Genomic DNA, 11,440 nt, shown 5'->3' with positions numbered 1-11,440 from the left:
AGATGGTCACAGTGTGGGTGAAGAAAGGTCAGACTACACCTAGACAGCACAGTCCAGATGAGAGCAGGAGTCAGGGCTCCCTCAATTACACTGGCAGGGTTTTGTTGGTATGGTGCCAAGAGAGCTTAGAAAAGAATTTGACCCCAGATCTCTGTGAAAAGAGATTTCCAAAGAAGCAGCAACTTGAAATTTTCTGTTGAGCTCAGACTTTTTTGTGCTGCCACTGACAGTACTACTTAAAATGGAAGCAATTCCCTGCTTCTCTCCCTAATTTTGGTAAAAGGCTGATATTACAGAAGCAGAAAAATACTTCTTTCCCTTGGCCAGGAAGTCTGATCTTTTACAGCCTTTCATTCTACCTGAAAGAGTTTTTAAAAATCCTTCTTTCCAGTCCATTGGCCAATGTGTACAGAACAGGTTCTTCAATTTTATTTCTCTTTCCTAGTACTGAGAAGTTGCGAAATGGATTTCAAACAATTTTTAATTTTTTTTTTCTAGGATTTGGAATCCAAGTAATCATAAAGTTGTTTTTCTTTTTTAATTTTATTTTTAGTATTTTGTATGCATTTGCTTTAGAAATAGATCTAGCTGGGAGCTCCACAGCTGACTGCAAGAGAAGTCACAAAGTGTGGAGCTGAAAAATACATAGATCATAATGGTTATGTCTGAATGGCCCACAAATGTCCATAAAACAGATCTGTAAAAAAACCCTTGTCTCTGGTCAGCCCAGAAACTCAGGGGATTCACAACTCAGAGGATGTGATTGGAGCAGGCCAACACCTTCTCCATTGTGGCATCTCCAGCAACAATGCCTGCCCACAGTCAGAGAGTAAACTGCAAATGATATGATTGAGCCTTTCATATCCTCATGCAGAAAAAGGAAGCAGGACATGGGAGCTCAGCATCACTGAAGGAAGATGTGAAAACAATCTTTGCAATAATTACTCTGCAAGTGAGGGCTCTGAGACTGTCTTCCTTTCCCTGGTATTCATATTTGACCTTTAAGAGATCTGTCCTAATTTAGACTTATTTTCTTACATTGCACACAGAACAATACAACACAAACACAAGAATATAAAAGATACAGTGTGGACATATTGACTAAGTCTGGAAAAACATCCTTCAAGGTTTTTTTTGTTTTTAGACTATCTCATCATCACTGAATTTAATTAATGATTTGAAATTAATGAATCAATGAGTTGAAATTAATGGATTAGTGGGTTGGAAGTCAGTTGTATTTACATTCCTAACATGAGCATCAGCTGCTTGTAATTTGTGCTTTGGGGCAGAGCAGTCTGGCAGATGGATACTAAATTGTGTTTGACCAGGAATTTCAAAAGACCTGGAGCCAGCAAAGGCATATGCTGAAACAGGAGAACTCTAGGTGCAACCTGCCAAGGTTTTAATTAGGAGGTGGCTCTGAATAAGTGGTATTTTAGATGTGACTTGGACAGGGCAGGTAAATGTGAGCAACAGACATCAGAACCCTACTATTTACAACAACAAGAAGAGTCTGGCCTCTCCCATGGTCTCATCAAGCCAAAACCTGCACTTAGAGTGACAGAGGAATCACTCTAAGATATGGTGGCCGAATTTTGTGGCAAATACCATCAACCAAAGCATTAGCAAGGCATCCCCAGTGCTCTTTTTCTTTGAGAACCTAATATAGACGCTCTGCATCACATGTGAGCTTAAGCTCAGTGGAATCTGTGGTGGATTATGGCAAGAGACTTCCTGTAGCTGCCAGGAGCTGCCAGCTGCACCCAGTGTGTGGAGAGGAAAAACAGCATCTCCTCAGAGAGTGGGGGGAAACCTCAGCTTGTACAGGCAGCCTCAGCATGAGAAATTATTTCACTGCTCCCACTGGCATGCAGACTTAACCAGTTCCTGTCACTCACCACACATCCCTGCCATGGGGCCTGCAGGCTGTAAAAAGGGCAATGCTGTCCTGCTTAGCTGACTCATTTCATTTACAGAGAATACTTAAAGGAAATAATTAGAGAACTGCAGTTGTGTTCTGCAGAAGTGGGTGTCACCTGTTGGTTTCTTTCCATGGTATATAAATGCTGGCATGTAAATTAAATATATCAGTGTTCTATGGAATAGTAATATAACATGATTAAAGAAAAAAATTAATGAATCAGTCTTTACTTTACCAGTATTGTTTGCTGCTCTGGAAATGGTCTGCAGAGCTGGCTTCCAGATGGGCTTGTTCAAACTCCTGCACAAGAAAAAGCACTCTTTAAACAGGAAACATGAATGGTATACAAAGCATTAGGTCTTCATCCTGACTGAAGCTGGGCCAGTAGCTAGGAGACTTCAGTCACTCACCTTTTTGACTGAATTTCACTTTTTAAAAGAATTGGATATTTAGCAAAAGTTTAACAAGACTGGAGAGTCCCTATAACCAGTGTAGGGGAACACAGATCACAGTGCCTTCCCTTGGCAGCTGCTGCTCTTGCACAAATACACTCTGATTAGCATGGTCAGCATCCAGTTCATTCAGCAATGTGACAGAAGAATAATTTTTCTAAAGAACAGCAAGCAGCAGAGTGACATTTTACTTCCAGAAACTTAAAGCCTGAGTTGTCAAATAGAAATCTACATAGAAGCCAGTAAGGCTGAGAAGTTACAGCCATTCCATTGGCAGGATTCTGTAATAATCAAGGCAATATTCAAAAATCCATGAAATGAATTTCTGGTGCTTAATAGGGAGACGCTTTTAACTAACAGTCAAATTTTCATACACACAAGATCTTTCTCAGGTCCAGTCAAAAATACTGTCTCTCCCTATGAACTTTATCTTGTTTATACTAAAAACATCACAGCTACAGCACCACACTGGATTCACAACAAACAACTGAATGACTGAAAAAGCAAAAATATAAAGAGGAAATCAACAGCAGTGAAACTTTGTTTGAAGCTGCTCAACAATAGCACTTACATGGTTTTGTGTACATAGGTGGACTGGGACCTAAAGCAGGTTGAGTTTCCAGTTTCTTATATGATGTGTATTCTGTAAGGCAAGATTCAAACCCAGAAGTGCTTACAAGCCTGGATGTAGAATGCATTTACTGCCATAGCCTCCACAAATAGCAGCCTGCTCCCCAACTACTGGCAGGAGTGAATGAATGAATGAAAAAATGTTGGCATGTTAATAGCAGTAATTTTAGATGGAAGTCACATTTATATATGAATATACAAGGCCTACTTATCTCTTAATAGGTCTAGAAGAAGATATAAAACGTCATGTTAAATCACAGAGTTCTTCCTAAATCAGAACACTCAGTGTATAATTGATGAAGTATGTTTTCACATTCTTAGGGTTCTTTAATTTATTAAAAAAGTCAAAAGACACAAGACTGCATGAACCAATAGGAAGACATCTCATCATTTCATTTTAGAAAGACCTCTATAAGCCATATGGAAATGTCATGTTTTAAAATACAATTTGACATTAAAATGTCACAAACTGCCTCCACCTCTTGATTTAAGTAATTTTGATCACAGGTTTTAGTTTGTAGTTTGTACAGCACCTTATGTTAAGCACTATGCTGAAACTCTCTAATTTAGACCCATCTCTTTTCCCCTAAGCCCAGAATATGCAAGGTCAAATATGAATTTAATGAAATGAAGGTCACAGTTTTATTGCTGGCATTTGCTGTTATTGAACAGCCATCACTTGCATCTGCTCCATGAGCATCTCAGTTCTCAGCTTTTGTGAAGGCAAATACACCTACTGGTGCTCCAAGATTTTAATCAGCTCCTCCAGTGAGACTTTAGAACCTCACGGTATGAACCAAACAGGGAAACAAACAAACCAGAGGAACATAGAAAGAAACTGTGAAAAGGACTTACTTCAAGGAGAAATATTAAAATAACTTTTTATATACAGGTAAGCTGACCTTTCTACTAAACTAATGGCTGTGTGAAGTCTGCAGTGAGGCAACTGTATATCTACCTGGATATATTTAAATACTTACTGATTAGTCATATGAAAATATTTGATTTTTATAGAAGGCTAGAAGATGGCATATAGTGTGCAACACAATGGTTGTATCTGAATGTAGGTCTATATAGGGCAGCCTTCCAAACTAAACAACAAAACTTGGACTTGAAATTCAAATGCAACCAAAAAAATGACTCATCAGGGATCCAAGTATATTGAAGCCAAAAACTTAGCAAGCTTTCAGCTTGTCATGAAAAGCAGCAGTAAATGATAAATGCAGACCCAGTACATCTTATTTTCAAAACCTGACAAGCCCACAAAACCAGACTTGCAGTAGTGCACTCTACTGCAAAAGCCATCAGTGCTTGTTTGTTCAAAATAGAAACTGTCAATACTGTAAGAGCCAACCAGGAGACATCAGTTCAGTGCAGATGATGCCTCAGACTCATGCAAATGTCACAGAGTGTCTGTGCAGAGCTGGCAGGACACCATGTGCACATTTTTGGTTGCACCTTTGGAGTTTTGATGTTTCAAACATCAAGCATTTATATTCAAGTAATTTCAAATATTACACAGGAGCATTTGAAGAGCTGAAGCTCTGCTGCAATTTGAACAACTACAAACAGACAATAGATGAGCTCAGACAATAGACAGTTGAGAACGGAAAAAAAGCAACACATGACCTTGGATTTGCAAGGCAAAGCTTGGCAGATCTTGGGCTCCACTGCCGGTTACAGCCTCATTTATGAGAAATCATATTGGCGAAAGTGAAAGGCACGTGGTTTTTGTTCTTATCTACAGATCTCTGATTTGCCAATACGTTATCTATCTAGACTACTATAAAAATAATACTGTGATTACTAATAACCACAAGATGTGTGTCAGGTATTTTCATTTTTGTTGTTTTCATAGATTTTTAAAGGCAGAGGGAGACTTGAACAGCTGACCCTACTGTTTGACACAGACCATTGGTTTATTTGCATTCTGGTACCTCTGGGTCTTCCTTTGCTGAGAATTCAGTGGTGTTTCAGTCCACTGCAGACCACAAGAGCTCCCAGCACTCACCAGTGGAGCTAAGGAGGCTGAAGCACGCTCACTACTGCTTTCATGCTGCCATTTAATGGAATCAGTTTTACATTCATTTCTGGCAAATGAAATACTTGAGTGTCTGGGGATAGCAAAAATAGTCTCCAGGCCCCTTTTTTAAGTCCATCCAGATTTGTGAACAGCAGTTAAGCATATTGATGAAGGAATTAATACCTTTGGGCAGACATTCTGCAAATGCAACTGGGCTGGCTCCAATCACTCTCCAGTTCCACTGCTCTTCCCTGCCTGGAAAAATTAGGCATTCATGTATGTAGGTTAGATTCAGAATATATAATGTGGATAGTTCACACTTTGGCTGGCCCAGTTAAATAACAGTAGATACTGCTCATAAAACCAGTGCTGCTCAGTAGCAATCACTGATTCTTCTGACTGAGGGGTGTATTCCCTGTTTTGATGGGTATACAGTGCCTTCTGAAAAATGCTCCACACTTCAGGCCTCCTGTGGTATCAGCCCGAGTAATGATCACTAGCAACTTCCAAAATCAAGGCTTAGAGGAACAGTTCTTATAAAGAAAATCTCTGAAGTTTACAATCACAGGAATGTTCATTTAAATAGTGCCACATTTTACTCAAAACTGGCAGTGTTTGGTGAAGGTCCCTTTTGCTTGTGGCAACTTTCCCTTCTGTTTCTTAGAAATGTCATTCTACTAGCCTGGGTTCTGGCTGGACACATGATGTCTAGGGAAACAAAAAATTCCAGCCAAAGAAAACAGAACTGAAAGTAACTGGAGAATCTTTCTCATTTATCTTTTGATCTGTACAACAGATAGATGCATTTCCTTCCAAAGGCTGCATTTCCTTCTAAAGGCTGCATTTCCCAGATGTAAAGCAATGAAGCTCGACCAGTACTTCTGCAATTTCCGTCACACAGCTGTGGAGTGTTGTGAACTGATAACATTTGTAAAGAGTAATTGTAAAGTCATAAAAGGAGCTTGAGTGAGTGCCATGAACGGTGGTAAAAGTTTCTGTCCTTGAATTCCAAGCATTTTTTATGTTTTGCAATGTCCTCAAATTATAGTTTATGGTCTGTAATCTTACATGAAGTTTGGTTAAATTCCTGGTAGATGAGTAGGAAAGAGCGTATTTGTTTATTATTTCATCAGAAAAGTTGCAGATATATGCCTTAGGAGCAATGCTTTCATCTTTCCTGGTACCTGTCTCTTGCAAGCTCATGCTGAAGAACAAGTTTCCATCATGGTTTTCATTTGCTGCTTTTCATTCACACATTTATATTGCCTATAAATGTCTGGATTTGTAATGCCTCAGCTCAATAGCTCTCAAGTTGTATCTTCATGTTGCAGCTCTGCCTAAATGGGCAGACTGTGCATTTCAGATGGTAAGAAATGAACAGGCTTTGCATGAAAAGACCTCTGTAAGGAAAGAAATTATCTCCTGGGTCAATCCCTGTCCTACATCCCACTGAGTGGCAGGAGGGAACTTCTGCTTGTTTTTCCAGCACTTGTTCTAAGTGCTACAGCTTGGCTGGGCACAGTTTGGCCTCTGGAAGCAGGTTAGCTCTGATCATACAAGTACAAGAGTCCTGGGAAGGTGGGGTGAGACCCCTAGACTGCAGACCCAGAAACTCTGCAGTGTACCTCAGCATGTCCATGCCTCAGCAGGATGGTGCTCCTGCTGTTGCAGAGCTGACCCTGGTCACCTACTGCCTGGGACAGAAGCACTTCCTGATACCTTTTCCCACCTCCCTTCCTCCCTTCTTCCTTGAGTGTACACAGACCCTGCAATAAAACCTTCTTATTCAGAAGGAAAGGGAACTATTGCATTGAAATTATAAAGCAACAGATGACTTGCACCTGGGAGGTACTGCAGCTGCATTTCATCAGCCAGGAAATGTTGCATAGTCACAAAATGTTGCATACAGGAGAACTGAGACTACTTGTTTTTAACTCTCTGCCTTGTTGGGCATGAGTTTCCAAAGACAGGCTGGGTTTTCTAACTTCCCTAGAACTCAAGGCTACTTCTTTCTGGTCCAAACCTGTTGTTAATTCTAACATTTATTTGGCTACTGCAGCTAAGGCTGAATAGTCATTTAACCTCATATCTTGTACTTAGAATATATTCTAGGAAACTTTAATTAGTTCATGTTTTCATCTGAAATACAATTACATTTTTAACATAATATTTTTTAACATAGAACACCAATTCAGTAGTTTTCCTTCCCTCAGTGTTGCTAGTTTGATGTTTATGGATCAATTGTCACTATTTTTTCCATCAGAATCTAATAGGAGAGGCTTAAAGTATTTCTTATCCCTTCAGAGACTTCTTCATTCAATACAGACATTTTCTTAAAGGGGTATCATTTTTTCAAGCTCCTCCATTTTATCCAGCAGTTTACTAGTGAGATCTTTTGTGGGAATGTGGGTGCTTCGGTTTGGGGACTCAGGCTCAAACCCCTCTCTGGCATGGACTCAAGGACATGCTTCTCAAGCTTATTTTGAAATTAAATTGAAATACCTCACACCACAAACCCATAGAAGGAAACATTCTCTGGTCTTCCTGTGAACTTGCTTTAGTTCACAGAAAGGCTTTCAAGAGCCATTGACCTACAGAAAGAATGGGCCTTGCCTTTAGGCCTGCAGGCTGGGGCTTTGATTTAACAGAGGTGAGCCACTGACTTCTGTCTCAGCTTCAAATACCACTTCAGTAGCTTGTCTAAGAACTGATTAATGTGCAGTGAGTTAACAGCTGTCAGAGGGGTCACCAGAATCCAGTGTTTCCCAGCCACAAGTGACTGCTCTAGATGTTAAATTCTTAAATACTTAACAAATACTTCTCATTCCCTCTCCCTGAGAGGAGACTGCTACTCACTTGTTAGGACAACTGCAAGAAAAGGGAGAAACTGAAGTTTGACTGCTCTCTGCCAAGCAGGGGCACAAGTCTCACTTCTCCACATTCTGAGGAGGTCTAAGTACAAATCAGCTGCCCCAGCAATATTCTCTTGGCTTGCTCCATTTTTAAAAGACTGCCTTTCTTCAGAGACCCATTTTTCAACAGTCTCAAGGGAGGAAAAGCTTCAGCTCTGTAGGCAATAGTTCCTCACTGGGGGCTGCATGCATGGCACACTGGCTGCTTTGGATCTCCTTTCAAAGAAACTCAGCACTCTCAATGTACACCACAGAGGACCGTAAACAGGTCCAGCACTTTTTCTCAGAAACTTCCAACTTTTCTTGGGCAATGCTCAGTGTTGTGACACACTTCTTTTCTGGCTTTTAGCCTAATTAACTAGAACAAATTCACCAGGCAGTGTGTTTCAGAGCAGGGCTGAAATCCATGTCCTCATTCAATGCTGAAGCTATTGGCTTGTCTTTCCTTGCTGTGCCTGTTTCCTGATCTGTAAGTGTAAAGCTGGTCCTTGTAAAAGGGTTTGTCACACACAAATGACAAGTGTGGTTTAACCAGCACATCACATCACCTTGTCTTTCACACAGTGATCTGCTCTTGTCACACTTGTGAGAGGAGCAGAGCAGTCAGAAAGACAAAGCCCATCTCTGCAGTTTGAATTGCCTTGGAAAAGCCACGTGGGCTTCTTGCAGTCAAACCTTTCCTGTTTGCTGTTGTGAGTTCACCATAACAGAGTGTAATGATTGCTGACAAAGGATGTAAATAATACATAAGAGATATAGCAGGGGATGAAGAGGGTGGACACTGCTGAAAATAACTTGGATGATAAAAGAATCAATTGAGAAGATGAATTTTCAACACACTGACTCATTCAGATAGAATAATTTGAACAAATTTGCAGTGATCATCCAAACTCTTCTCTAAAGCATAACTTATGACAGATAATGATAGATAATAATAGAAAGGTGGTAAAGATCTTGTGAACTCTAAGCCTGTAATTACTTGCACAGTAATAAGCTGGAATGCTTTTAGATGTCTTCAGCATGCAGGGATGAAAACAGTTTTTCCCTCCAGCAGAGGGGGCTTGGCAGTAAGTTTTCTAAACACGAAACCAAATTATTTCTTCAGAAATTGAGTAATACTAACATTGAACTGACTTTTGTAGGAACATGTGTAGTATTATAGGTAAAAACAGAACTTCCTCCAAACGAGAGATTTAAATATAAACAGACACAATTCCAGTGAGTGTTTTTCTCGCTATCTTGGTTTGCCTTATTTCTCAGTGTGGCTTTTCTATTTCAGCAGAAAACCCTTGCAGTTACACCTGACTGGCAGTGTGAAAGTTCCTGTTAAATCTGTCCTGTAAAATACTTCAATACATGCACAAGAAAAAACCAGAGAAGGCACTAAGGTAAAGTCCTGGTGGAAACTTTTCCAAGCCACAACAAAGGTGTGTATTTGAAGGCAGAGCATGTCTTCTGAATAGTCCAGGAGTTTGCAGTACAGCTATTTTGAGGCCATAAACAATTGACATAAATCTGGATGGCCAAAGAGACATTGGCAGCCTCACAATATGGATGAGACCAAAACTGTGGATGTAATCCAAGGCTGTACAAAAGCCCATCTGAAGCTAATGCTTAGTGTTACGTTACACACACTGTCATGAAAAGACAAAACAGTGACACAAATTTCCCTTTAAATTAAAACAGGCTTGCTAGTCATCTGGTAAATTCTTCTTTTTCATGATTAATTGGACTTGTCCCCCAAGTACTGTTTCCTTGCTTGATTTCAACTCTAATAGGGGAACAGTACAGGCAGGTGCATTTGAATACCTGGGATTACATTCTCTTTATTATTTCTGATGGACAGTCTTACTCCAAATGCAACTACTTGAAAATGGCACTGTTTAGAGCTGTTCAAAACCTGATTCTTTTACTTCTAATGAGAACCAGCTGTCAGTTTTAATGATAGATTCTGGTAAATGTAATTTCACCTCTGTGGCTCCAGCTTCTGTTGAAGGAAATATTGAAAATAATGATGCACAGGAGTAACTCAAAATGAAATTCGTGCCATGTGTAGCAAAAGGTGCAAATGAGTCACCATGACCAGTGAGGTGCGGCACTTTCCCCCCTGACGTGGGCACAGGCTGTCCTGTCACAGGCACAGGCAGCAGTCACCTTTCAGAATGCTGGGAGGTGCAGCACTCCCAGACTGGGCTCTGCCCACTCACTGCCCTCCCTGGTCATTCTGGTGAGCTCTTCTCAGAAAGCAGGATCTCAGCACCCACTCTGCTTGTGGGGCGCCACCCACGTAACCCCACAATCTTCCCTAAGTACTATACTTAAAATGAGAGTATGTGGGGGAGGAAGAGGAGGAGGAGAGTTCTGGTCACCTGGTGAAATAAAATTATCATTTAGTGTGGATATCAGAGTGGTCAGGTTGTCTATTAACCCTCCTATTTGGAAGTGGATGTAGGATGTACTGACACTATTTCTGGTAGAAGAAGAAGGGGTTAGGGCAGTTCATGGGGAGGAAGGGGGATGGGGCAGGTCACTGCATCCTAGGTCCCCAAGCCAGAATCCCAGCTGATGGCACCAGCTCTGAAAGACGGTGAGCCCCAGCCTCTCCTGCCTTTGAGTCCCTCATCCATGCCACATCTCCAGCACTTCACCCACTGCTGTCAGCTCCCCCTGTCTTTGGACCCGGTGATCTTTGTGTCCCTCACTCCACTTCTCCATTGGCAGGTCCCCAGTGCCAGCTGCCCCTCAGCTCCCTCTGGCCTCTGCAATAATCTGAGTTCCTTCCCCAGCTCCTCATGTGTACTTGGGCAAACCCTGACTCCTGCTTTTCAGAGGGGAGGTTTGCAAAGCACACCAAGACCTCCATCATTCACTTGGCTGAAGGAAAGCAACTGAGAGCCAGCTTTGGTAAGGCCATGCCCCGCAGAGCACTGCTGTGGGGGGCACTGGAGGGAACTGGGGAAGAGAAAAGAGAAGAAAAGTGGGCAGTTATAGGAATTTGAAAGAAAAAGAAGAATGTACTTTGATGCTAATGACTTGAGTCAGAATACAAGGAGGTTGAACTTCCCAGAAAGGAAGTTCACTAACACGGAACCACAGACAACCTTCAGATGCCAAACTGAAAACTCTGGAGAAAGTAGACAATTCTCAGAAGGATAAAAGATAAAGCCCTGTACAAACTATACTTAATATAACAGAGAGAGAGAAAGCAAAAGTCCAGCAGACTGGATCTTGAAACTAAAAGAGGTATTTAACAGAAATTAAAGGGTCACTTAGATAACATTGGGCTGGAAAGCAGAAAAAATGGAGCAGAGTAAATTTTAAACCTGGGCCACAGGTTTTTGTTCACACAGAGCAAGGTTAGATGGGACAATGTTCCAGCACTATTATGGAGGAAACCAATAAGGAGTAGCTGGAACTAGCACAGAGGGAATACAATAAATAAAATAAAGGACTGTGGAGGAAAAGAGACAAGGTAGAAACAGAAGTGTAAAGAAAGAAGCAG

This window comes from Ammospiza caudacuta, chromosome 17, assembly GCF_027887145.1.
Source record: "Ammospiza caudacuta isolate bAmmCau1 chromosome 17, bAmmCau1.pri, whole genome shotgun sequence".
Classification (NCBI taxonomy): domain Eukaryota; kingdom Metazoa; phylum Chordata; class Aves; order Passeriformes; family Passerellidae; genus Ammospiza; species Ammospiza caudacuta.
The sequence above is the reverse complement of the archived record's forward strand: the minus strand, read 5'-3'. Positions refer to the sequence as shown.